This window comes from Elgaria multicarinata, chromosome 16 (assembly GCF_023053635.1).
Source record: "Elgaria multicarinata webbii isolate HBS135686 ecotype San Diego chromosome 16, rElgMul1.1.pri, whole genome shotgun sequence".
Classification (NCBI taxonomy): domain Eukaryota; kingdom Metazoa; phylum Chordata; class Lepidosauria; order Squamata; family Anguidae; genus Elgaria; species Elgaria multicarinata.
The window spans coordinates 30172032-30196782 of record NC_086186.1 but is presented as its reverse complement, the minus strand read 5'-3'; positions in this window follow the sequence as shown (position 1 = coordinate 30196782).

Here is a 24751-nt window from a genome sequence, read left to right as displayed (position 1 = left end):
GGACAACAATACACGGGACAGAGGAGCAGCTTTATTGCTCAAGGAGGGGGAAAACTCGGACTTTCCCCACTCCAAAATAAGGCAGAAAAGGGAAGGGAAGAGGGGAGATGAGTGCAGGACAAGGACGACATCATGTGAGGAGTCCTGCGCTGCAAAAACCCATGCCAGGCATGGCGAGAGTGCGATAAATCGCTGGTGTGGCGGAGCTCAAAGACTGGACAGTAAACCGCAACATTCTGATGATATGGTGGGGAAAGGAATTTGTGGGAACCCCAATGCAGCGAACCTTCATCTTCGCCTCAGAAGGGCAGGCCACAGTGGAGGGCAGGGTGGGCGCAGCCCTGCAGTTCCCTACTGACATCAGACACCCAGCTCTAGACTCTGCAGAATGGAGATAAGAACCCAGCTTTTGCTGCACGTCTCCTGCGCTGGACTGGCCAGAACAGGGATTCCAGTCTCTCCCCAAATGGGCACAGCTCTCCAGAAAGAGAGGGACCTTGCCTTGCACTACTTCCGTTCTTCTCCTTTACAGGGCAGCTGGTGGAGATGGAGCAGGTGAGGGTAGTTGCCTGTGCCGATCTGCCTGGATGCTGTACATGGTTTCCACCTCTCCCCGCCCCCCCCCCCGCCCCCAATCCAAGAAATTAGGTCCTGGCTGAGAAGAGGACCAAAAATTGGCAAGGAAGATGATGCCTCCAACCAATCACAATATTTGAGAGAGGGTTGCCCACAGCCAATCCCATTATTTTAAAAATATTTCTTTGTGGCCACATTCAGTGGAGCAGGAAATTGGTGGCCATTTCCTTTCCATCGAGAACATACAGCCACGTTTTGTGGGAAGACGGGATCCAGGGCAGTGGCGGCAGCGGCAGCACCGCCCCGTCAGGAGCAAAACGAAGTCTGCCTTTTTCCAGTCCAGGAAACACAGTGTCCGTGAGTGCGTGTTTTAAAAATGAATTCTCTGTGCATGTTAAGAGTGTGTGTGTGCGGGCACAGCGAGAAGCAGGAGCCAGTAGGCCCAGGCACTCCAGCACATTGCATCAATCCAGACCTAAAGGCCAGGATGCTTGCTCCTTCTTGTTTGGGTGACTTTCCCCCCAGGCTATTTTAATCTCCTTCTGTTTCTGTTTTGGTTGCTTTTTTAAAAAAACCAGCCCTGGCATGATTTCTTGAGCAAGGTTATCCCCCCCCCTTTTTAATGTGTGTGTGTGTGTGTGTGTGTGTGTGTGTGTGTGTAATCTGTGGTTTGGGCTGCACATGGAATTCCCCCCTTTTTAAAAAAAAACCCTGCTGGCGGCGGCTTGGGCTGCCGGGGGTTGAGAATGTGTGTGGTTAGGGGCTGGTTTGGATGATGTTGTTTCCCTATTTTTCAAAAACCTCTTTCCAGTGCTTGGACTCAGTTCCACCCCCTCCCTCCCTCCCCATTTTGTGGTTCTTCTGCTTGGCAGTCATGATCGTATCACCCACGTGCCCCTAGTTTCCCATTCCTGTGGTATGATAACGGGGCGATGATGTTCTCTGAGTAGGATGATGGTGAGATAATGACAGCGATGATAATAATGATTGTCTGATGGGGAAAAAAGATGATGGGCAGCAAACTGGATGCCATTGGCTCCGCCCCTGGTGACCCCCTCCGCTATGCTTCTGGTGACTGACTCACTGTCCCCACCCCCACCCCCCATGGGCACCAGCCACCAGTGCAGCCTGCATATGAGCTTCATCAGAAAAGCGGGTTTTAGCACGCTCGTTACTGGCCACTTACAGCTGTTTGCGGGTCCTTTTATTTATTAAGGCATTTGTATCCCGCTCTGTATCACAAGAATCTCAGGATGCCGCCGTCCACCTCCCATGCGTCTGGTGCGCCTTTTGCTCTATTTTCCACAACAAAATACGACTGGGAAAATCTGTTGTTTTTTATTGAAGTGAAACTTGCCGCCATTTCCTGCTGTGTGCAAGAAAAGCAGCACAATAAGAACAGCCTCTGAATGGGCCACGTGGTAATTTCTGTTTCCTCTTTCTTCCCCGTGTGAAAAAAGAGGGAGCGATTCTCTCTATTGTGGGACAGAAAAGCGATGGTAGGGAAATGCAGTTTCCACCCTCATCTGGTTAGGGTTTAAATAAGCCTTATATCATTGAAATGCCATAAATTTCTGATGATTTCCTTTTAAGTAAATGACAGTAAGCCTATATACACCAGTTCCTGGGGAACATGGGTGGGAGGGTGCTGTTGCACCATGTCCTGTTTGTGGGTTCGCAGCCAACAGCTGGTTGGCCACTGTATGAACAGAGTGCTGGACTAGATGGACCCTTGGTCTGATCCAGCATCAGGGCTCTTCTCATGTTCTTATGAATCCTGGAGACACACCGGAATCTTTGAAAGTTTTCACTGCTCAGAAATGGGCTGCATGCGTGTAACAATACCTTTGGTCTTCACCTGGCCTCAGCGTATGCCTCCCCTCCCCTTTTTGCATTCTGGCTGGAAGGTGAAGTGAGATGGGACATAACCTCCTGCTCAGGCTTGTACAGACCTCGGGGTCTATTCCGTCACTCAGACCTCCTCTTGGAATTCCTCATAACTCTTAAGGAGAGGTGCAAATTTGCTAAATTCCATAAATGTTATGGTGACCTATAAAACCCAAGGACGTGTCCTCGCCTGTTTACTCAGACCTGCCCTTGCTGTTTGCACAATGTAATATTAACATGTCAATTTGCTCTCCGACAAAAAACATCTGGACTTTTAATGTGCCAAAAAGGGAAGGGGGGAGGAGGAGGAGGAGGAGGAGAAGGAGGAGGAGGAGGAGGAGGAGGAGGAGGAGGAGAAGAGCGATCAGCAGAAGGTGGTGAGGGCTGGTCTTGGTTTCGCATTTAGCCAGAGGCTCTTTAAGGAAAGCCATCTTGCTCAGATCAATTGTGGGCCTCTCTTGGCAAACCTTCCTTTGTATGCCTGAAAGATTAGTAAATTTTATCCTAATTAAAATTTAAGAAAAGCCAAGATGAGAGTGCAGTCTATTTAACCGGTGCATCGTTTGCAATTAAATCTCCTGCTGAGCCGCGGCTGCCCAATATTGACATCCAGCCTATTGGATTTTTCTCTCTCTCCTGCAATCTTATTATTTTGTAATCATGAATAACAACGAAGGAAATGAGACTTTTAGAAAGGATTTTCATTGCTGGATTGAAGTACAAAAGCCCCGGTACATTAATTCACCTTCGTAAGCTTGATTGCCTCAGATTCCTCTATTATTATTATTATTGTTGTTGTTGTTGTTGTTGTTGTTGTTATTACCCCAGAACTGGTTATATAGAACCCTGCAGATGTCCTGAATGGGGAGGGCTCCTTCCCCCCCACCTGCTCAAATCCAGCAAACCTCCATCTAATCCCTGATAAACTCAAGGAGCAGGAGGAGGAGTAGCAGCAGGAGGAGTTACTCCTCCTCTAAAGAGAGTTTGCACTTTCTCAGACACTTGTGACCTAAATAAAAGGCATCTTGAGACTATGTTTCACCATAGCGACCCAGGCCAGGTATTTTTTATTATTTATTTATTTATTTATTTGTTGTTTGTTATAGAATTTATGAAGTGCTCTACATCAAAAGACACCTGTGCAGTGTACAACAAATGAAACTAGAAAATACCCCCCCCCAAAGAAAAGTACAATAAAAACAGGAATATCAATAACAGTGGCAGGAATTTATTCATTAATCAGGAAATGCTTGTCTGAAAAGAAAAGTTTTCAGCAAATGACAAAATGAAAGTCACACCGATGTATGCCTCATTTTAATTGGACGGGCACTCCATAGGGTGGGAGCCAACACAGTAGAGCCCTACTCACGGTGGTTTCTGAGTGGATCTCCATCCCATGCGTTACCACCAGGAGTGTCTCTTCAGAAGACCTCAGTGATCAGGAGGGGGGATGAAGATGGAGAAGACACGTCATCCAATATCCTGGACCTGAGTTGTTCAGGACTTTATAGACTAGTACCAGAACCTAAAACCTGGCCTGGCAGTCAGTCAGCACAGAACCTTCAGCAGAGATACAACATGCTGATACGGAGTGGCACCAGACAGCAGCCGGGCAGCTGCATTCTGCACTTCTGGACCAGTGTTACAGAGTGCATCACGGTAATCCAGTCTCATGTTTACTGATGCCTGTACACCCCATGGCCAAGCTATCCTATTCCAGGAGCAGCCATAGCTGATGTACCCCACAGAGCTGGAAAAACAGAGCCCCGCCCATTGCCTCTCATCCATTGCCTCTCATTTTGCGCTGGCAGCACTGGGGCAGACCCGGAGGAGGAGGAGGAGGAGGAGGAGGTGGAGGAAGAAGACAAAAAAAAAAGAAGAAGAAGAAAAAGAAGAAGAAAAAGAAGAAGCAAGCAGCAAGAGAAGAAGCAAGTAGCAGGTAAGACTAAGATGTGTGTGGTGTGTGTGTGTGTGCGTGTGTGTGTGCTGGCAGTGTGTGTATTGATGCCTGCATGGGGTGTTTGAATGGATGTGTGCATGCATGTGGGTAATCCTGAGTGTGTGTGTGCATGCGCTCGTGCTGGCAGTGTGTGTATTGTCTGAATGGGTGCATGGGGTGTTTGACTATGAATGCATGCATGTGCATGTTTGCAGTCTGTGGGGGAGGAGGGCTGTAGTTTTCTGTGTGAGTTGGGGGGGATGATTTGGAGGTGATATTCCTAAATAATGCATTTTGACCCACAGACCTTCCTCTCCAATTTGTTTGCTATAATTGGCAGGACGTATATTTTGTAACAATGGCTGATAATTGTGTTAATTAAGATGTTATGTAGAACAGGTTGTCTTAATTGTGTGCTGTGAAATCAGACATGTGACCAAGGGCATGTTTGGGGGGGGCACACCCCCTTGGGGGCTGGGCATGTTCTTGGGCACACCTCTTTGGGGGCTGGACATGTTGGTGGGCATCCCCCTTTGGGGCGGCCATGTTGACCTCCTTTTTGGTTTCCAAAATATGGTCACCCTAAATGTGGGTGAATTCCAAGGAAATAATGAACGCACCTGGGCCTGGTTTGCCCATCACTACTTACAACCAAAGTGAAGCTTTAGGGGGAGCTAGGGTTTGTTGTTCATCTGTACATAAAGTGGGTGACGTGTCTGAGTTGTTTTTCTAAAAGGGACGTGTGGGTGAGGAGAGTGGACTCCTCCCCACCTTCCTTCCTCACACTCGTCTTTGCCCAGTCCGAAACACTTTTCTCCCAGTCTGGCTCACTTCCAATACTGGTGATGTGCTGGAAGAAGAAGACTGGGAGAGATGTAGCGTGAAGATGGATCGGGTCTCCTCACTGGAGCCCTTCTTCTTGTGTAAAAGCTGAGCCCTCCACTCCCCGCCCCAGACGTGAATGTGCAGGCACATCAATGAGGAAGGCCCCTCAGAGCCAGGCATTGGACTCGGGCAGCTCTCAAGAGAACTCACCCCTTGTCTTGCTCCGAGCAACAGGCAAGCCAGGCCAGAGGGACTCTCTGGGGCACCCCATAGTGATGCTACCTTGCTCCAGTGGTGTAGTAGCAGGGAGCCATCCTCCGGGTGAGGGGTGCACAACTTATTGCTCCTCCCATTCTGCCACCTGAATTCTCCCCACCTCATAGATTTATTCTACCTGTCTGAGCTATTCACACTTAGTGCTGCACATGGACTCTGTCATTTAAATGCAACCACTGTTGAAAATAAGGAGTGGATTGGCTACCAGACTAACTAGCCAGTGGACTAGTCCCCACAGAGCCATATAGATTCTCTTTTATCTATTTATTTTTAAAACCATATGCAATCCGTCCATCCATCAACATCTTAACAGTTTATTGCCACAGGTGGAACCAGGACTCCTAAAAGAGCCTTTGGCATGACCATCGTTCATCCTGATAAAGTGGTTAAATGTGCCAGGGATACAGCATGAGCCTCCAACGCCGTGGTTTGTGGGGTAATTAGAAACCCTCCGGAAAAATCACAGCACCTTCTCACCACCTTGAAATCTGGAGGCTGATGCAAGTTCAGACATTGCTTTAATTAAGGGAGAACCACTTTTTCCAGTGCAGAGCCTACGGAGAAGCATTCCAGCTGATCCAAAAGATTTCCCATATTGTCAGCTGTGATTAGTCATGTTTGTGTGTAAATAAATGTTGAGGGTATTTTTTTCAAGCCACTTGTCTTGTCTTTTAAAGTCTTAAGAGAGCCGGCTGGCAGCAGTTTGCCTTGCATCACATTCTTGACATTTCCTAATGTGGCTTCAAGGAGTTGCACATTTTCTGTAATTGGACTCAAGTAATTGTACGTTTCTTTCTAAATGATTAATGAGCTGCACTGAAAAGGGCGGGGGGGGGGGGGGCTCTTCCTTTTCCTTAAGTAAGAAGTTTGCCTGAAGAGCGGAATGTTGCTGGGATGTCCAGTGGTTTGAGGCGACCACACAGATATTTATGAGTTGGCAGCTGTGCAGTGGGGGAATACGTGGGCAGATATCGAATGGAAATAGGAAGTCAAGCATGAATGCAGTGCAGATGTCTCCATGCTGCGAATGAGGATGATTTGAGCAAGGTAGTCTAGAGATCACGTGCATAAAATGCTTTTTCTATACCACTGTAGAAAATACGGCGTGGGCTAGCTTTGGGACTAAAACAGACGTCACGTTTATAGAGCCTTAAGTGAAAACAGACATCACATTTGTAGAACATTAAGGATGGTTTGTATCTAGTCTGAAAATCCATCCTGGTGCTTGTGGGTGTTTCATTTGAAGGGGGGAGTTGTGATCAATGCCAGTTGGCTGGTGTCTGTGATGTCATTAGCATATTCCCCCCACTCCAGTCAAACCCCAAAGCAATTTTGTAACTGCTTTTTAATGTTAACTATAAATAAAGAGGAACATATCCTGTTCTTTTTGTTTTATTGGTGTTTTTTTTAAGGCTAGCCTATCTTAAGCATGAGGAGGAGAGGAAAGACCATTGGCTGATGTGCAGAGCAAGTTGTGAAGTCAGGTTGAAACTGCGTGATGAACTTGCAGGGACCACTGCTAAAATGTAAGGTCTGTCTTTGCTCACAATGTAGGTTTAACTATCCTGACAGCTGATTAAAAAGCTCTGTTCTTCTCAAGAGAGCCCATTCCAAGATTATTTTGTCTCCCAAATTCCAGTGGATGCCTCTCTTGTCATCATTCACTAGGCCTGCTATGTACCCTTTTCTTTGTAATTAATGGGGAGGATTTAGCACACAGTGCTAAAATCATCTTTTAAACAAACAAACAACTGCTGGTTTGCAAAACTCAGCTGAGGCAAGGATGTCTGATAACGTGGAATCAGGGAAGGATTGCTTGACAGAGAAGCTCAAGGCTGCATGGGGCCGTGGGAAACAGCAGTGGCGATGTGAACGGGTTTCTGCTGAGTGCTGAGACAAAAGTTCTTCTAGGAAAACTTTAACATTTCAATTTTGGAGTATGGGGAAAAGGTGCCCCCCAACTGCCCCCCAACTCAGCTGCCCATTCCACATCATGGATGCTCATGGCTGCCATCCCAACCAACAAAAGGGAAAGTGTTGTTCACAAAGGAATTCTTGGAGAAAATTCTAGGTGCTCAGAAGAGGAGCGGTAGAGCTGTACATTTGCCCCCCTTTCGCCTCAGTTTCGCAGCCTCCTCCTAAAAAAACACCAACCTGCATGATATACAAGTGGGGCAGAAAAAGGGAGGGGAGAGTTTCTCCAGCGCATTGCTTTCGCTCCTTGTGATACACCAGCCCCAAAGGCTATTGACTGGTGCTGACGTCAAGAGAGAACGTGGACGGCTGGCGGCCAAGAATCATTTTTAAGCGCATTGAGAGGGGCTTGGGGCAAGCATTGCTTCCGGCAGTGCACATCAGGGGCACCAAGTATTAAGGCTCCGGGGCAAGAGCCTTATTAGGAGTTCCCCAATGAGGTTCATCACATCCCAACTGCATTCTGTACAAGCAATGGAGCCATCTTCAAGGCTACAAGGCTCATGCTCCCCTTTGAACCTTCGCCTTCTAGTCCAATGGCATTTACTGTGCGCTCAAACATAGACACACGCTGGATGTCCGTTACAGGCAGCGTCCCCCAAAGAAAGCCCTACTGGCTTGTCAAGAACTCCTGGTCACCTACTGGAGTAGCAACAGTTACATACTCATGCCCTTGAAAGACAATAACGGCAGAGTAGTTACTGATGACACATTCCTAATCAGGGCATAACTGGACCACACCATGGCAAAGGCCTTCAGGCAATCTCAAAAGATGATCCAATCCAAACATTTCCCACCGAAATTGTGTGTGTGTGTGTGTGTGTGTGTGTGTGTGTGTGTGTAGACTAGCATTGAAAATCAAACGCCTATAACTTTTTTACTTTTAAGATTAGAAACCTCAAAATTGGCACCCTGAGAGCTTAGCTTATCCATGTATCTACATTCATGGCCAGTTTGAAGCAAATCTGAGCATCCAGTGATTTTTGGCGAATATGTCAAAATCCCCCATCCCATTTTCAGAAATACCAATATCTCCATGATTTTTCCAGATACTGACTTGAAAATGGGCACCATCCCAGCTTCCACCTAGATCCACATTCTTGCCAAGTTTCAAGGAAATCCGAGCATGTCCTTATTTTTAGCGATTTTTTAAAAACTTTTTAACCCTCAACCCTAACCACAATTAACAAACTTTTCTACTGCTCTGTCACTTTTAATGTTAGACACCTCGAAATTGGCACCATGAGAGCTTATTCAAGTATCCACATTCATGGCCAGTTTGGATCAAATCCGAGCATCCACTGATTTGGGGGGAAAATTTCAAAATCTCACACCCCATTTTCAAAATTGCAAATAGCTCCGACATTTTTTACCAATACAACTGGGCAGCAATGTCTTTTTCATCATGAGGAAGGACTAATACTAATAATGTATTTATTATTTGGGGAAATGGGACAAGTGTGTATTGTGCTTTGCGCAAACTTTATTTGAATGCTCAAACTTTATTTGAATGCTTTTTGCACTTAACAAGCAGTGCATAGCAAACACCCCCCCCCCCAGCTAAATTCTATCTCTTCCAAACAAACGCAGCTACAGTACAGAACTAACTAACCCTCCGAGAAAGGAAACTGTCTCTGGCTCTCTCTGGCTTAGTCCCCCCCCTCCAACGTTGGGATTGGAGGATGCTTCACATTATCATCACGATTGGGAGTTCAATCTGTCAATCAAGGTGGAAAAGAAGAGCTTCCCCCTCCCATTTTATCCATTCTATAAAAATTAATAGCAAGCAAACCACACGATGAAAAATTCTGAAAACCGACACAAATGACCCCCAACAAGCTCTCTCTAAGCACAGTAAGTTTCAAGAATGTAGCTTTTAAACTAAAAAAGTTATATGCGCTTTGTTCTCACAATGCAATCCTATGGGGAAAACCTTCCAACATGGCGGGCGGAACTCCGCGAGGAAGCGGGTTGATCTGCAAATGGACGACCCGACTTGCGTTGCTCTGCTGCCCCCCTGACCCGATCCGCCTCCGCCTTTAATGGAGGCGAATCAGGCCGATCCGATGCTGCTTCTACGATCTGAAGCGAAGCGGAGCACAGCCCTAATTATTATTAGGTTGTGCAGGGTTTTTAACCCTCCTGCTTTTAAATTAAACATGTTCACATTTTGGCCTGTGTAAAGTACTCAGCAACTGTCAGCTGTCTTGAGTCAGGCCAAGGGTAGCTGTCAGTCACAGCTGAGTCCTCCTTCTGCCCCAGAATCAAGGTGATATTAAGGGGGTGAGCCAGAAGTTGGTCACCAGAGTGCAGTGAGTTTAGTCATGGTGCTCGGACCCCAAGGTAAGCAGAGAGCCTTCTGCCCCACGAGCACCATCCGTGATACACTGACTGTATCTCTAAGGAAGCCTGTAATAGAACAGGCCAGTTCCCCCTCTGACGCGTTCCAGATGTGGTTTAGTCCCCGTGGGTGTTTTCCATCTCACTGTGTGAATGTGGGAGCAAGTGGAAGCCTGCAGAAGCTACTTTGCTTTGCTGCCAGAAAGTTATGCTTAAATGTGTTGCTCTTAATCAAAAAATGAAGCTCTGTGTCATCCTATCTGGGGGTCTGTCTATTAAAAATGTGATACTATTTAAAAGAATAAAACCATTGTGTTGAACACTTTTGGAGTGCAGACATTAATACAAATAGGAACAACAACAACAACAACAACACAATTATAGACAAATACTTCAAAAATAGATATGACAAAAACCTTATATATCCAAATTCTGAAACAGGCTAGAATAGTTGACAGAAACTATCTTTCTTACACCGTCAGAGAAACTTCATGTGAAACAAGGGTCTTCTTTAAATAGCTTAACCAAGAACCCGCAGGTGACACATTTAAGCCATGCATCTTAAAGAGAAAGAGTAGAGTGTCAGAAATTGTTCTCATGGGGACAACGCTGAAAATGTACTTACGAATATTATTTGACTCCTGGGACACACACCTAGACATATGGCAGGATGTATTGCATATGACGGCAGGATCTCCATGAGCCAGGCCAGGCCGGTTTTGATCCTGCCTAGTTGTACATACGCCCCCGGCCCTTCCAGGATGTACCTCTCCTGGGGACCTCGGCCCAAGCCAGGGTAGAACATACCCTGTACTGCATTCTGAGAAGCTCAGCATCATGGGTGCTGGGGACACAAAGCAAGCTGGAGTCTACCCACTTACTCCGTGGAAGACTTCCTGTGGAAAGCTGCTTCATGGCTCAGGCCGGAGTTCACCTGAAAGTGGCTGAAGGGCTGAAGGGGCAGCCGCTCGGAGGGGGAGGGGAAATTGACACTGATGGGCAGCGCTGTCCATGGCCCCAAGGTAAGCTTTGGACCTGGGAACCTGGGCTTGTCTGCATGTGTCAGGTTCAAAAGGACAGTCTGAAGGAGCTACAGGAGCTTGCCTGGGGCATGCTTTCCGGTGGCATTTGTGTGATGTGACGCCAGGCACACACGTGCAGCATCCCAGGATCACAGTCCTGGAAGACTATGGCTATGGGGTGGTATATAAATGTAATGAAAGAAAGATAGAAAGAAAGAAAGAAAGAAAGAAAGAAAGAAAGAAAGAAAAGCAGGTCTGCAAGAACTTCATAGAGGCATTGCAGGTTGAAGGGAAGAACTGATGCTCAAAGCTAAACTTCAAGTTTCCTCAATGCAGCCAGGGAACCAGGCTCGGGCATTTATGCCCCCCCCCCCCGACCCATCGTGGGGAAGCGCTTCGTTAACACGAGAGTTGTCCTTTTTGGAATTATTCTGTCTTTAGGGTGGATTCCTGCATTGAGCAGGGGGTTGGACTCGATGGCCTTGTAGGTCCCTTCCAACTCTGCTATTCTATGATTCTATGCTTCTGTGAGGATGGTCAGCAGATGCATGGATACTTTGGCTGCAGTATGGTGTGTAATCGGTGCAATAATCAAGCTATGGTTGATGTGATCACTTTGCTAACATCCCAACAGGATGATGCAGCTCGTGAGAGCTTTTGCACTAACAGTGCCTGCTCCTTAATAATCATGGGATTGCAGCATCATGGGACATGCTGAGGTCTGAATAATGGGAGTGCCAATGCCTTCCATTATTTTCAGGGAAGCATTTTATACTTCGCTCCCTTGGCAGAAGACGTGCTGGAGGAGATGCAGTGGTGCTACGGAGTCTTGGGCGAATGAGGCTTGCCGTGCCATAGAAGTTCTCAGGGTGGTGGCAAGTTATGCCAGGACAAATGGAGAATTTCAGAGGTTTGTTCTGGAGAACAGGTGCCTGATGTGAGGTACTGGTTTCCTTCTATTCTGCACTGGTCAGGCCTCATCTTGACTATTCCACTTGGACATCAGGAAAAACTTCCTGACTGTTAGAGCAGTACGACAATAAAACCAAACGATGGCCTTATAGGCCCCTTCTAACTCTACTATTCTATGATACCTAGGGAGGTGGTGGGCTCTCTCACACTAGACGCCTTCAAAAGGCAGCTGGACAGCCACCTGTCAGGGATGCTTAAAGGTGGGTTCCTGCATTGAGCAGGGGGTTGGACTCAATGGCCTTATAGCCCCTTACAACTCTATTATCCTATGATTCTATGATTCTAGTCCTTCCCTGTGGCAGGATCAGTATGGGTTAAGGGGGAGAACTTAAAATAGGAAAGGGAACCTTGGAGAGCATCATGACCCATCATTTCAAGGCTGAAAGTGACCTCTTCAGATTGGTTTCTTGGGGCTGTGTGGCCCTGAGAACTGGGGAGTCACACTGATGTAGTATGATGGTGGCTGGCTGGGTGGAAGCAGCCTGACTCCATCACATCCCCAATAGTTTGGCTAAAGTTGCGGCCCTTTACTCACCCCAAGTATCATATATCACCTCTATTACATATCCAAATGTGTCTGCAGACACATTTCACTGAGTAGCTGTTTATACTAAATCTGCTGCTCTGCACTATTTAGTAGTTTTACATAGTGTGTTTGTTACATAATAGGGATGCTTAGTTATTAACCCGTGTGTGTGTGTGTGTTTGTGTGTGTGTGTTTATATAATTTGTTTGTCTATCTTGAGTTGTTTGTGTGATATTTACTATTACTAGTAAATATCTTTGTTCTGTGTCTGTGCACAAAGTGATAATGAATGGTGTCCAAACCTCAGCTGCTGCTTTCCAGCATGGGATTGTGGGAACACTGAAGGTCCATTCTTTAAGGAAAGGGTTGAGTGAGTTGGGATTGCTTTAGACAATTCTTATTCCTCTCTTTTCTTTTTTCTTTCTTTTCTTTCTCCCCCTCCTTTTTTGGGGGTTTGTTTGTTTTTAGCTTTAAGTGATGAGAACTGTATTGTAGAAATATGTTCAGGCACCTCAGCTAGAATAAATATTCATGAAATGCAGAAAGTCATAAATAAGCAAGCAGCAATATCCTGTTGCAGAAAGACACATCTTCAGTCATGAAGAGGTGAGGAGGCTGGAGGGACGGCATGGAGAAAGGTCTGTGTGACGTCACTAGGTAAAAACAAGCAAAACCATAAGATGATCATTGATTTCCTCAACCGATGGAACAATGCATTCTGTACAGGAAGTTTTGTGGTGGAAACAGAAAGCTCCTGTTTGACAAAAAGTTGAAAGATGCCAGACAGCTCCTTTGCCAGGTATGCAATGTGGACTTTGACTGCCGTGAAGACCAGTTCAGTCCACATCCATATCCACCCCACTGGGGATCCCGCTGTTACTAATTGTAACCGACAAAGCAATACGCACATCTTTGTTGGCTGTTGCTCTTATGACAACCTTGTGAATTAGGTGGCCATTTTAACTCTTATTTTAAAGATGAGGAGCTGAGATGAGGAGGGAGGGAGCGAGTTGCCCAAAGTTCAGAGGCTAACCATGGGAGAGGAAGTATCCCGGATCATTGGGCACTGGCAAGCCCAGTCCTGTGCAAGTTAGGCCAATCCACCCTCTGACCTGTTTTCCTGGAAGTCATTACCCATCTTGTATTCTTGCTATTCATCACATGGGGGAAAATCCTGTTTCCTTAGCGTCGCTTCTCCGCCCACGCTTTTGTCCCTCATTGCTTTCTCTTTTGAAAGAGGAAGTAAACAACGTTCATGTGGCCCATTCAGTGGGCCGTTTTGATCCTGCTGCTTCTCCTGCACACAGCAGGAGATCGCAGCAAGTTCCATCTCAAAAATAATTCGGATTTACTGGGTTTTTTTTTTTGTTTTTTGTTTTGGTCATGTGAAGAAGGCTAGAAGGGGCAGGAAGCATGCGGGAGGCACCTGACATCGTGGATAGGACCCGTGAAAATCCGTGAGTGCCCAGCAGTGAGTGTGCAATATGAAACACTAGTCGGATGATGCCCCATATCTGGTAAAAGGCTAATCAAGCTGCCCTATGAGACACTGCCAGGCAAGTGCAGGAGGGCAATGGGGAGAGAAGAGGAAAAGGCTGAGATGGCTGCTGGAAGGAGCTCGGCAGCTCTACGCCCTCCAGGCTGAGGCATAAGTGCCTCTAAGACCGATGGAATAGTATCCGGGTGGGCTTAGGCCTTGGTACTTCCCTTTAGGAATTAAGCACTACAGACAACTAAAACAAGACCACAAGATGTAGTGATGGCCACCAGTTTGGATGGCTTTAAAAGGGGGTTGGATAAATTCCTGGAGGAGCAGGCGACCAATGGCTACTACTCCTGAGGGCTATGTGCTACTACCAATGGCAGAGGCAGGAAGCCTATATACACCAGTTGCTGGGGAACATGGGGTGTGTGTGTTGCACCCACATCCTGCTTGTGGATGCTGGTTGGCCACTGTGTGATCCCTGGGTCTGATCCAGCACTTGTTATGTTCTCATGTTCTTACACGGAGCTCTACAGACTTGTGTTGGTGGGGCGTTGGATGTCTATACTATTCAGGTATCTTTTCCCCTCATGGGTTTTAGCAAATAAATTTTTGGGTCTGTCATGAAATGCCTAGAAGAAATTCTTAACAGAGAACCCTTAGCCAGAACAACTTCTAGATGGCACTTCCTGGGTATCTTTTTGTTGTGGAGCAGGGAGGGAACTGTGACAATTAAAACAGGTCGAAAATGGCTCAAAAATCAGTTTACATTTGCAATGAAGAATTACCTTGCGGAATTATCCTTGGACAGTGCAGTCATGCAGGCCTCCTTAATGCATTCCTAGCAGTAGCCATTTACCAAATGTTGGAATTTTCCCTCCAACTGTTTGAAGAGTTAAAGCTACTTGCTCTGCATGTGACACGTTTTATAACACAATTGAACACCATCTTTAATTGTCTAATTACAGAGAATGGCATGAACAGAATACAGGGAACACCCGTTTGCCATACAGGGAACACCCACCGGCTTAAAGAAAGGGAGTCCAGTGAGTAGAATGGCAGCTGGCTGCCAGTGGGGACTGGATGACCATCAAATCCCCAAAAGTGGGGTGGGGTGGAGGGTGGAGGGGCCCAGGTTATTGTGGGGAAAGACTGTGCCATTATTAAATTAGGTGATGTTTTTCAAAGAAATGACACACCAATCTGTTTCATTCCAGTAAATATGTAATTTACATTTAATTCCAAGTAACCTTTCCATGGTTGCCGAGGTGTGAAAGAATTTAATGATACGGCACTACATTTATGAAGACGCCATTCATATTCATTAGACTGGCACATTAGCAAGCCGGCCTGGTGTTGCTGCTCTGATGTAGATGCTTTTATGGCTACAGTTTATGGGACAATAACAGCGCAATGCAGTGGAGCTGGCTTGGAATGCACTGGGATGCACAATGGCGTGAAGAAGGGGAGAGAGGAGGGCACCTTTGGGCTGTGGCTGCAAAGGTCCTGGGCTTGGGATGGGGTTCCTTTCTCTTGGCAAGCCGCTGTGGATTGAAGGCTTGGTTAGCAGATTGTGCTAGGCCAGCCCAACTGTTAGGCAGGATGAACCGGCTTGCTTCAGGTGCTGGATTTGTGGATATATTAAAGGCCAGCAAATTGATACATCTCTAGGTCATTGGTTCCATTGTCGTACTGCTCTAACAGTCAGGACGTTTTTCCTGATGTCCATCTGGAATCTGGTTTCCTGTAATTTGAGCCCATTATTCCGTGTCCTGCACTCTGGGATGATTGAGAAGAGAACTTGGCCCTGCTCTGTGTGACAACCTTTCAAGTATTTGAAGAGTGCTATCATGCCCCCCTTCAGACTTCTCTTCTCCAGGCTAAACATGCCCAGTTCTTTCAGTCTCTCCTCATACGGCTTTGTTTCCAGACCCCTGATCATCCTGGTTGCCCTCCTCTGAACACGCTCTAGCTTGTCTGAAGTGTGGTGCCTAAAACTGGGCACAGTACTCAAGATGAGGCCTACTCAAGATGAGGCCTAACCAGGGCCGAATAGAGGGGAACCAGTAACTTGTGCAATTTGGAAGCGATACTTCTATTAATGCAGCCTGAAATAGCATTTGCTTTTTTTGCAGCCACATCACACTAGGTGACCATCTGACAGGAAATGCCCGGACATGTCCGGAAATGAGATCCATTTGACCGATCCGGCCGGTTTTCTCATAATTTATTCACATGTCCAGGAAAACGCACCATCTCTACTTCTCCAGGAAGTCTGGGAGGCGAGTTGCAGGACATGGATGCTGATGAGACCAAGGAAGAAGAAATATTGCATTCTGGACTAGCAGGGAGGATTCTGGGAGTGGTAGTCCAGAGATGGGATGAGGCCAGGTTCTGGAGACTGCTTGGTTCCACCCTCCTAGCATGATCCCCCCCACCCCGTGTCTGCCTAACAGGCCCTGTGATACAGGGGTAGGGGGTGCTTTTCTGGAGGCCTGGAGAAGTGCCTCAAATTCCTGAAATTCAGGAAATTTCATTGTCACCTATATTTCACACTGAGCTATTTGCTTCAAGCCACCTTTCAGAACTATGTTATTTCAGCACATTTAAATCTGCCAAACAAAATCACTTCCTCCAGTCTTTACACTGAATGCTGAATTTAGCACTTCTCCATGTCCTTGTTGTTAAAAAAATGATTCTATTGAGCAGCTTGGAATCCATCCTACATTGGCAGTTGATGCGAACGACACTCCGTGTGTTTAAAGCTATTTGTGCCTTGTTACAGGCGCAATACACCAAAGGGAAGCAAATGGCGGGTGGAATTTTTTGCAAAATGCTGCTAAATATTGCAAGGAACGACAGCGTGTTTGAGAACAGCCTATTCTTGAGCTGCTAAAACTTGTTTGGGAAGCCAAGACCAAATGTTCTCAAATCAAGTGTCAAAAAGAATGAAGTTGGCTTTAAAATCACTAACTTTTCAGAGGTTGTTTTTTTAACGCACTACAGTTATACTTTTATTTCTTGCTCCAATCAAAAAGTCTATGTTATGTTTCAAAAATGGCAGCGGATAAATCAAGGATTTGATACATTCGGGATAATGTGACATGGTGAAAATCTGAAAAAGTTGGAGCTTTGATTAGCTTGGGGAATACAGGCCTTCATAGGAATCTCCGTGTACCAAAAGCAGTGGTGGGGGACGAAGGCTGTTTTTCCACATGGGTAGGTAACCTTGCCAGGGGCAGAAGGCCAGTGGTGGGTGCTGGGTCAAAGCATTATTATTATTATTATTATTATTATTATTATTATTATTATTATTATTATATGCTGCCTTTTCCCCAATACTGGGACTCAAGGCAGATTTACAAAATTAAAACATATACAATTAAAACATATAAATAGAAATATAAAAAAGTTAAAAATATAATTAAACCTACTGCAACATTAAAACATTTACAACACAAATAATAATTTAGAAAAATCCAATGCATAAAAATCCACATATACACTACACATCCCATTCTGATGCGTCCATCCACACACTTCACACACACACACACACACACACACACACACACACACACACACACAGATGCCCTCCTCATAGCAATTCGTCTTGAAAATAGCCACCAATCATAGTCTATGGGAGAGTCTAATTGCAGTATTTTGGGAGGGTGATTGATGGGGTGGGGAGGGGAGGGCTCATCAATTCTTCACCCTTGACCTTGCATAAGGAAGATGAGGATCTAAGTTTGCTGACAAGAAGATTCAAAATACTAAACCCTATAAGCTGTAGCCAGGAGAATTTTGGTTGTATGTTAGGAAATCTGGTAAAGGTGGCCTAGCTATGCGGAATCTTCATCCCTGTAGTTCCAGGGTAGTGGGAGGGCTAACCATACATTTGAGTGGACAGGGGCATGATCCCCTCCTCTGTGTCACAGACAGCCCTATATCAAGTAGGTCTACTTTTTTGGTCAGAGATGGTCAAGTAGAATAATTGGGCTGCCTTTTTCAGAGAGTTGATGGCCGTTTGAAAGAGGGATTGCTGCTTGTGGTGTGTCCGTCCATCTTGCTTTCACCTCTGGTAAAACAGATTTGTCAGAGGTATTTTATAGTTTTTAAAACCCACAAAACCTGTTTGGCCAGACAGTGGGAACAACAGCAACAAGCATGCATCCTGGACTCCATCACACCTTTTTTTCTTGGTATGCATCCGCAATTTCCACCTCTTTTGCATTAGCATGTCAAGCGCTGGTCACTTCACGTGTGTGTGTTATTGTGCTATTTTGCCTTGTTTACCTTTTCACTGTGCCGGCTCACGCTTCCTGGTATCACTGGCCCGTCTCACCCCTTTTCCTTCCCCCTCCAGGTCATTGGTTCTTGTGGTTGATGGACATTCTGATGGACATGGGTGCCTTCCCCCACCCCCAATCACTCTAGTTTTGTTGTCTAAAGTTTAGCGATTTAGTGTTTCATGGCTGGGCACCTCGTACAGTTGGGAGGGGAGAGGAAAGTTGAAACAGATAGATGATAGGGCAATGAGAGGGGGGTTGGAGCAGTGAAAGTCTGTTCAATCGACTCAGTGCGCTGGAGGAGAACCACCCCTGCCCTCCTCTTCAGTCAGCAAGACCGCCCTTCAACGCACCTCGCCCCAAGAAGGGATGTTCTGTGACATAGCTTGAGGACGGCAATACACAGGGATGGAAGGGCAATTTTATCCCATGTGGAGAAAAAATACCACACTTTCCCCACCCCAGAAAAAACTGGAAAATGGAGGGGAAGGGGCAAGATGACTGCAGGACAGGGATGACAACGTGTGAGGGTCATTGGGCGAAACAGCAAACAAGGCAGGACGAAGGTGCGATAAAACGCTGGTGTGATGGAGCCCACTATGGGGAGCAAAGCCCTCTGCCTTTCCCTCTCAAGGCACGTTCAACTCTTAAAAACACACGTCTACCCAGAAGTAGGTCCCACTGAGCTAAATGGGATTTTCTGCCAGGTAAGTGAGAATAGGGTTGTACCCTAAATTAGATTAAGGGCTATCTCAAAATTTTACATCGTGTTATATTTTACCAGGAGACCAGCAACACATGTCCTAGAAATGCAGGCCACCGTGCAGCTTGTACGCCTTTCCAGATCCTGCAGGTCAGGTGCTACAGCTAGTTGTATCAGCTTCAATGAACACTGGCCAAGAGTATCTTGCAATATGTACAAATCCTAGAATCTATCCCACAGTATGCAGGGTGTGAAGGGGTCTCAGGTTCAGATGTGAAAAATTGTATTGTATCACACACACTTTGGAGAACCTTTTCCCCTCTGGGTTGAAAACTAGACTCACTCCCAACCACCTCAAGAGCACCCTTTCATGGAAATAGATAGTTGTCATTTTAGAGCATTGTGAAAATTGCAGTCTTATTCTAATGGAAAAACATCCCTCCTAAGCAGACATATTCAATTTAGAAGCTGTAGTTTAGAAGGGCACCAGCTGTAGTGTATAATTTATACCAGAGACTTGAGTGCAGAAGTCAAAGGACAGATTGCCTACTCCCAGCCCTTAAATAACACGGCATGATGAGAAGGAGGTGCTCCAAGGGACGTCCAACTATACTTCTAAAATAACCCAGAATCTTGGGCACATTTTCTGAATTAGCAAGTGTGTTTCTGGCTTGGACATTTTCCTGATGTTATTTTGAAAAGTAAGTGGGGAAGAGAGAGACTCCATTTTATTTGTTGATTTTATTAAAGTGCAGATGTGCAAAACACTTTAAATAAAAATAGACGACCAGACCCAAACCGTGACTACTACTCACACTTAGGCCACAGCTAGACCTAAGGTTTATCCTGGGATCATCCAGGGTTCGCCCCTGCCTGAGCACTGGATCCCCTGTGTGTCACCTAGATGAACAGGTTTGACCCCTGGATGATCCAGGGATAAACCTTAGGTCTAGCTATGGCCTTAGTAACGAGCAATTGTTGCAGATGGAAGCCTCTACGCCTCGCTTGAATTGTCAGTACAGAAATAGGGCAGGCTTTACTTGAAACTTCAGCCCTTTTCAGAGGGGGAGTGCCCAGGACGAGGCAAGGCGAAACCACATCCGCCCCCTTCACCACCTCACGACTCTGAGATGTAGAGCTGAGTACATGTTGGGGTTAGCTAGTGCTCCTCTTCCTCCCCACGACAACCACACCAACTTTCAGATGGAGGCGCAGGGCTGGAGAAGAACCCGTCAGAACTCTTGTCTGTCACTTCGAATGCTGCTCCTCACCACAAAAGAAGCTGCCACATGACTGATACCAATCAGAGATATTTTACCCTCAGCAATTTGCTTTCTGAGGCCCTGAAGAAACTCACGCAAGGCCGTGGGGCTGGCTGCTGACATACAAATACAAAGCAGGAACTGTGCGGAGGGAGTTTTGGTGCTGCGGGGAGCCAGCTCTGCAGTTGCAGCCTAACCTTGCCTCATGGCAGGGCCTCCATCTGAGTGTGCGTGCACACACACACACACACACACACACACACACACACACACACACACACACATGGGGGAAAGCAAGTAAACATGAAAGCTGGGGGCTTGCTGACTAACAGACCATTTTGAGTGCCATTTTTTGGTAGAAAGGTGGTGTACAAATAAAATTAAATACATTTTGAGATGGTGGGAAGGGCTTGGCTTGACACCCACACTGTATCTAGAGAATCTGGATCCACAGCCTTTTGAAATGATGGCTGCCCCTCTCCCACTCTTCCTCTTGATGCTTTAGAATCATAGAATAGCATAGTTGGAAGGGGCCTACAAGGCCATCCAGTCCAACCCCCTGCTCAATGCAGGAATCCACCCTAAAGCATCCCTGACAGATGGTTGTCCAGCTGCCTCTTGAAGGCCTCTAGTGTGGGAGAGCCCACAACCTCCCTAGGTAACTGATTCCATTGTTGCACTGCTCTAACAGTCAGGAAGTTTTTCCTGATGTCCAGCTGGAACCTGGCTTCCTTTAACTTGAGCCCGTTATTCCGTGTCCTGCACTCTGGGAGGATCGAGAAGAGATCCTGGCCCTCCTCTGTGTGACAGCCTTTTAAGTATTGGAAGACTGCTCTCATGTCTCCCCTCCATCTTCTCTTCTCCGTGCTAAACATGCCCAGTTCTTTCAGTCTCTCCTCATAGGGCTTTGTTTCCAGACCCCTGATCATCCTGGTTGCCCTCCTCTGAACACGCTCCAGCTTGTCTGCGTCCTTCTTGAATTGTGGAGCCTTCTTTACCTTCTCCCCCCACCACCATTTTTGGACATAGTTTGTTCTTCCTTGGAGTTTGCCAACAGGCAGAAAAAGAGCCCCCTTTTCCAGGTTAGACCTTTTTGCTTGAATTCCCTACCACCACCACCACCACCACCACCACTGTTTGCTCACTATTTATGGAACATCCAGATCTTGGTGCCAGATTGTTGTGTTGCTGTATTTTCTGCGTTGACCTGAATTTTTTTCAGGCACAGTATGCGGTAACTTTTCAGCTATAGAATGTAACCGTAGGGCCACCTTGCCAATGCGGATAGTTTTCTTTCTGGGTTGCTTTCATTATTTTTTAATAGCACTATTTCACCATAAAAGAAAAAATGATGAAAACAACCCAATAATTAAAGCTCTCCTCATGAGGAACAGAAGCTGATCAATTAAGGGACCATCGCTAATCCCTTAGTCACACTGAACAGGAAGCAATAAGCTAAACAGCTAAAATGGAAAGGCAACTAATTTATGCTGCAGAGGACGTGTGCTGAATGGGACTTTCTCTTGAGTAAAAAGTTACCAAAGAATTTTGGCCACAGGAAGGACATTGCTGGATGTTAACATACTGCTGTAGTAAATGCTGTATGGAACCATAATTTTAATTCTGCTTCCAGCTCATTGTCAGAGGAGCGTCATTCCTTCCAAAGCGTGCTAATATGGAAGCAACCCATGTTGAAAGCTGTTTGAGGGTGTCCATGCGGGAGACCCTTGGAAAGCAGCTAAGAAGAGCAGCAAGGATCAAACATTTAAAGCAAGGGCCACCACATCTCGAAATGCAGGTTGCAAAAGGGTGCCGCAGCTGCGAGAAAGCAGGAAATGAAACCAAAGAGGGGCTCCCAAGCGCTGCCTGCAGGATCAGCACCAACGCACAGGAAACAGAAGCCCGGCGGTGGTGTGTTTCCACTTGCTCTGGCCGTGGGTGTTTCTCACGATGGTGCAGTTTGGTCATTTTTCTTTTCTCTTCACTCTTCTGGGCAAACTCTTTGCTCCTTTGGCTTCCCGTGATGCCCCTGTGTTTCTCAGCTTTCTTGACACTGAAATCAGCAAGAGTGGTCCTTTGCCCTTGACATCTTGAAGGACACAGTTCTCAGGGTGGGGCCTGGTGGCACCATAGTTGGAGAGCAGCTCCACCCTGACTCCTGGAAAGCCCGACAAGCCATTTCTCTGGCCAGCTTGAAGGTTGCTATGAAAGTCATCTCCTTTTCCTGGGAGTTTTAATCTGAACCTGGTGGATCTTTTGAAGATGGGCTGCAATTGCATGGGCCATCTTTCTTCTTTCGGGCATCCTTTAAACTGCGTCCATTTTGCATTTTTGTGACACTGAGTATTTTAAATAGAACTGTGGCTGGTACATCTTCAATCCCTCACCAGAAACTGCTAAGCTTGTATTATCTTTTATTTATTCATTTATTTATTGCATTTATATAGCACCCCATAGCCGAAGCTCTCTGGGAGGTTTACAAAAGTTAAAAACATACAAAGTTTAAAATCATAAAAACAACAGTATCCATATAAAAACAGCTATTCTGGGGTCCGTTAAAAACAAACTCCGCGTATGTTGTTAAATGCTGTTAGATGTGGAGGTGCTCTGGCACCTCTTAATTGGGGCCCAGAACTAGCACCACCATCCAGGGCTAATGCTCAGAGCGGGGAAGGAACTGCAGAGAGGCAAACGGGTACAAACGCCACAGCCCAGAATCCCCCTGGGCCTGGGAACCCACCAGGTCATCCCAGAAAGTCTGTCTCCTGCCTTCTGCTTATACTGAGAAGCTGCCCAGTCAGCTGCTGTCAAGAATTCAGTTCTTGTTTAAATGAAGAACTTTATTTTCTGTTTGTGTCCTAATCGTGTGACTACTCCATTCAGCGCAGCTGAAACAGCGCATACGTGACGTAACCACCTCTACTTGTGAATGCTGTTATCTCAAGATAGTTCCTGCCTTTAAGGCCTGTTAATTGGGATTCAGTTAATTGGGATTGAATGATCTCAGCTGCGTTCCTGTGGGAACTCCTTACAGGGTTGGAGAAGCTGTAGGATTTGGCCTGTGATTGGCCCCTTCAAAGAGAGAAGCTGGGTCTGCACTTTTGTCTCTATCTACCTGGGCCAACTTGCCTTTGGGCTGGTGAGCGCTGGGATCTTGGACTGGGCCCTCTCATATTGGAAGAGCTGTGCTTAGGCAACACATAGGATAGAGCTAGGAATCGTGTCATCCCCCCCTGCCACGACACAGGATCTGAACACCAGACCTCACGGCTGCCACCACTTACTATGGGGCGACACAGGCTCTGAACACCAGACCCGGCTGAGGCTACTCCCTGCTCAAGCCAAGCACCGCTTGATACACCTGAGGCAAGGGATAAGAACCACCTTCCTCCAAACTATGTGGAGAAAGGGGTTAAATGGAGAAGGATTTTAATATATAAAATGAAACACTGTGAGTTATATCTGCTTAGGTGAATGATTGTCAGAGTAGGTGCTGAATGTGTAAACTTAAGATGATAAATGCCAAACAGACATGTGGGCTTTTTGTGGTAGTTTAAAAACAAAACAATCAAAATTTATTTTTAAAAGTTCACAAGCTTTGTTTCAAATAAAACAATTAAAAACCTTTTTGAAACCTTTCATACAATCCTGTCACTCATTCACATACGCACTTTCCTTTTTCTCACACAATCACTCTTGAACTTTCTTTATTATCAGTATTGATTGATATACCTCAGCTACATGCACACCACACTCTAAAGACACCACTCACTACACTGACCCTCAAATTTCCCAGAACTTAAGTACCATAAACACAGAGAGCACTACAGACTCTAAGAGTACCTAACAAGTCTCCCTGAAATGTTTCTCTGAAAAGATCTCCCAGTCCCCTCACTCCTTCCCTTATATACCACTCCTCCCCCCTCCCAAGACATTCTAACTCCGCCCACTCAGGCCAGCATTCTAAAAACCACAGACTTACAAACTGCAGACATACATTTGGAATTGACTTGTGGGGTGTAACGCCACCCCCACCCCACCCCGGGAGTATTGTTCCAAAGGGTTTTGTTGTTGACTTTTGGTTACATCTTTCACCCCATTCCCTCTTATGAACTTCCACCTCTAGAGCTATGCGAGCTTTCTTCCAGGTCAACCTCAATACTAATTTCAGCACCTTTTGCTGGGCTAATTGCTACTGTGTGATGTTTCAGATTTAGGGCTTGAAATAGGGTGCTGGCTCGGAGCCTTAAGTGTCCTGAAAGGTCTGAGAGTCCCTCCTGGCTCAGGCTGAGGTGGGGGCAGCAGTCTACCAGTTACTGTTTTTCTCTGCTAACCTTGCAGAGAGCTCAGGCAACCTCCACTCTCGCTTCAGTGCTGCCCTTTCTCTCAGAGCTTCTCTACATGAGCAATTTATTGCACACTCATGATTGGCCACTCATGGAAGTTTGTGGGTTCCTTATATGATGTTGTCAACCTCCAGGACATCTCTGGTGCTTTCCCCAGGTAATCTCACTTAAACACACACACACACACACACAGGAGAATTTAAAATAATTGTGGGATTAATTCTGCCACTAGATGGTGGTGTTCATTGAACTTTATTCAGCATGGCCCAGAGGGGAAGTTTTCAATTACAAATCACGTGGTCGCCATTGGGCACCATCTAAAAGAGCCTAT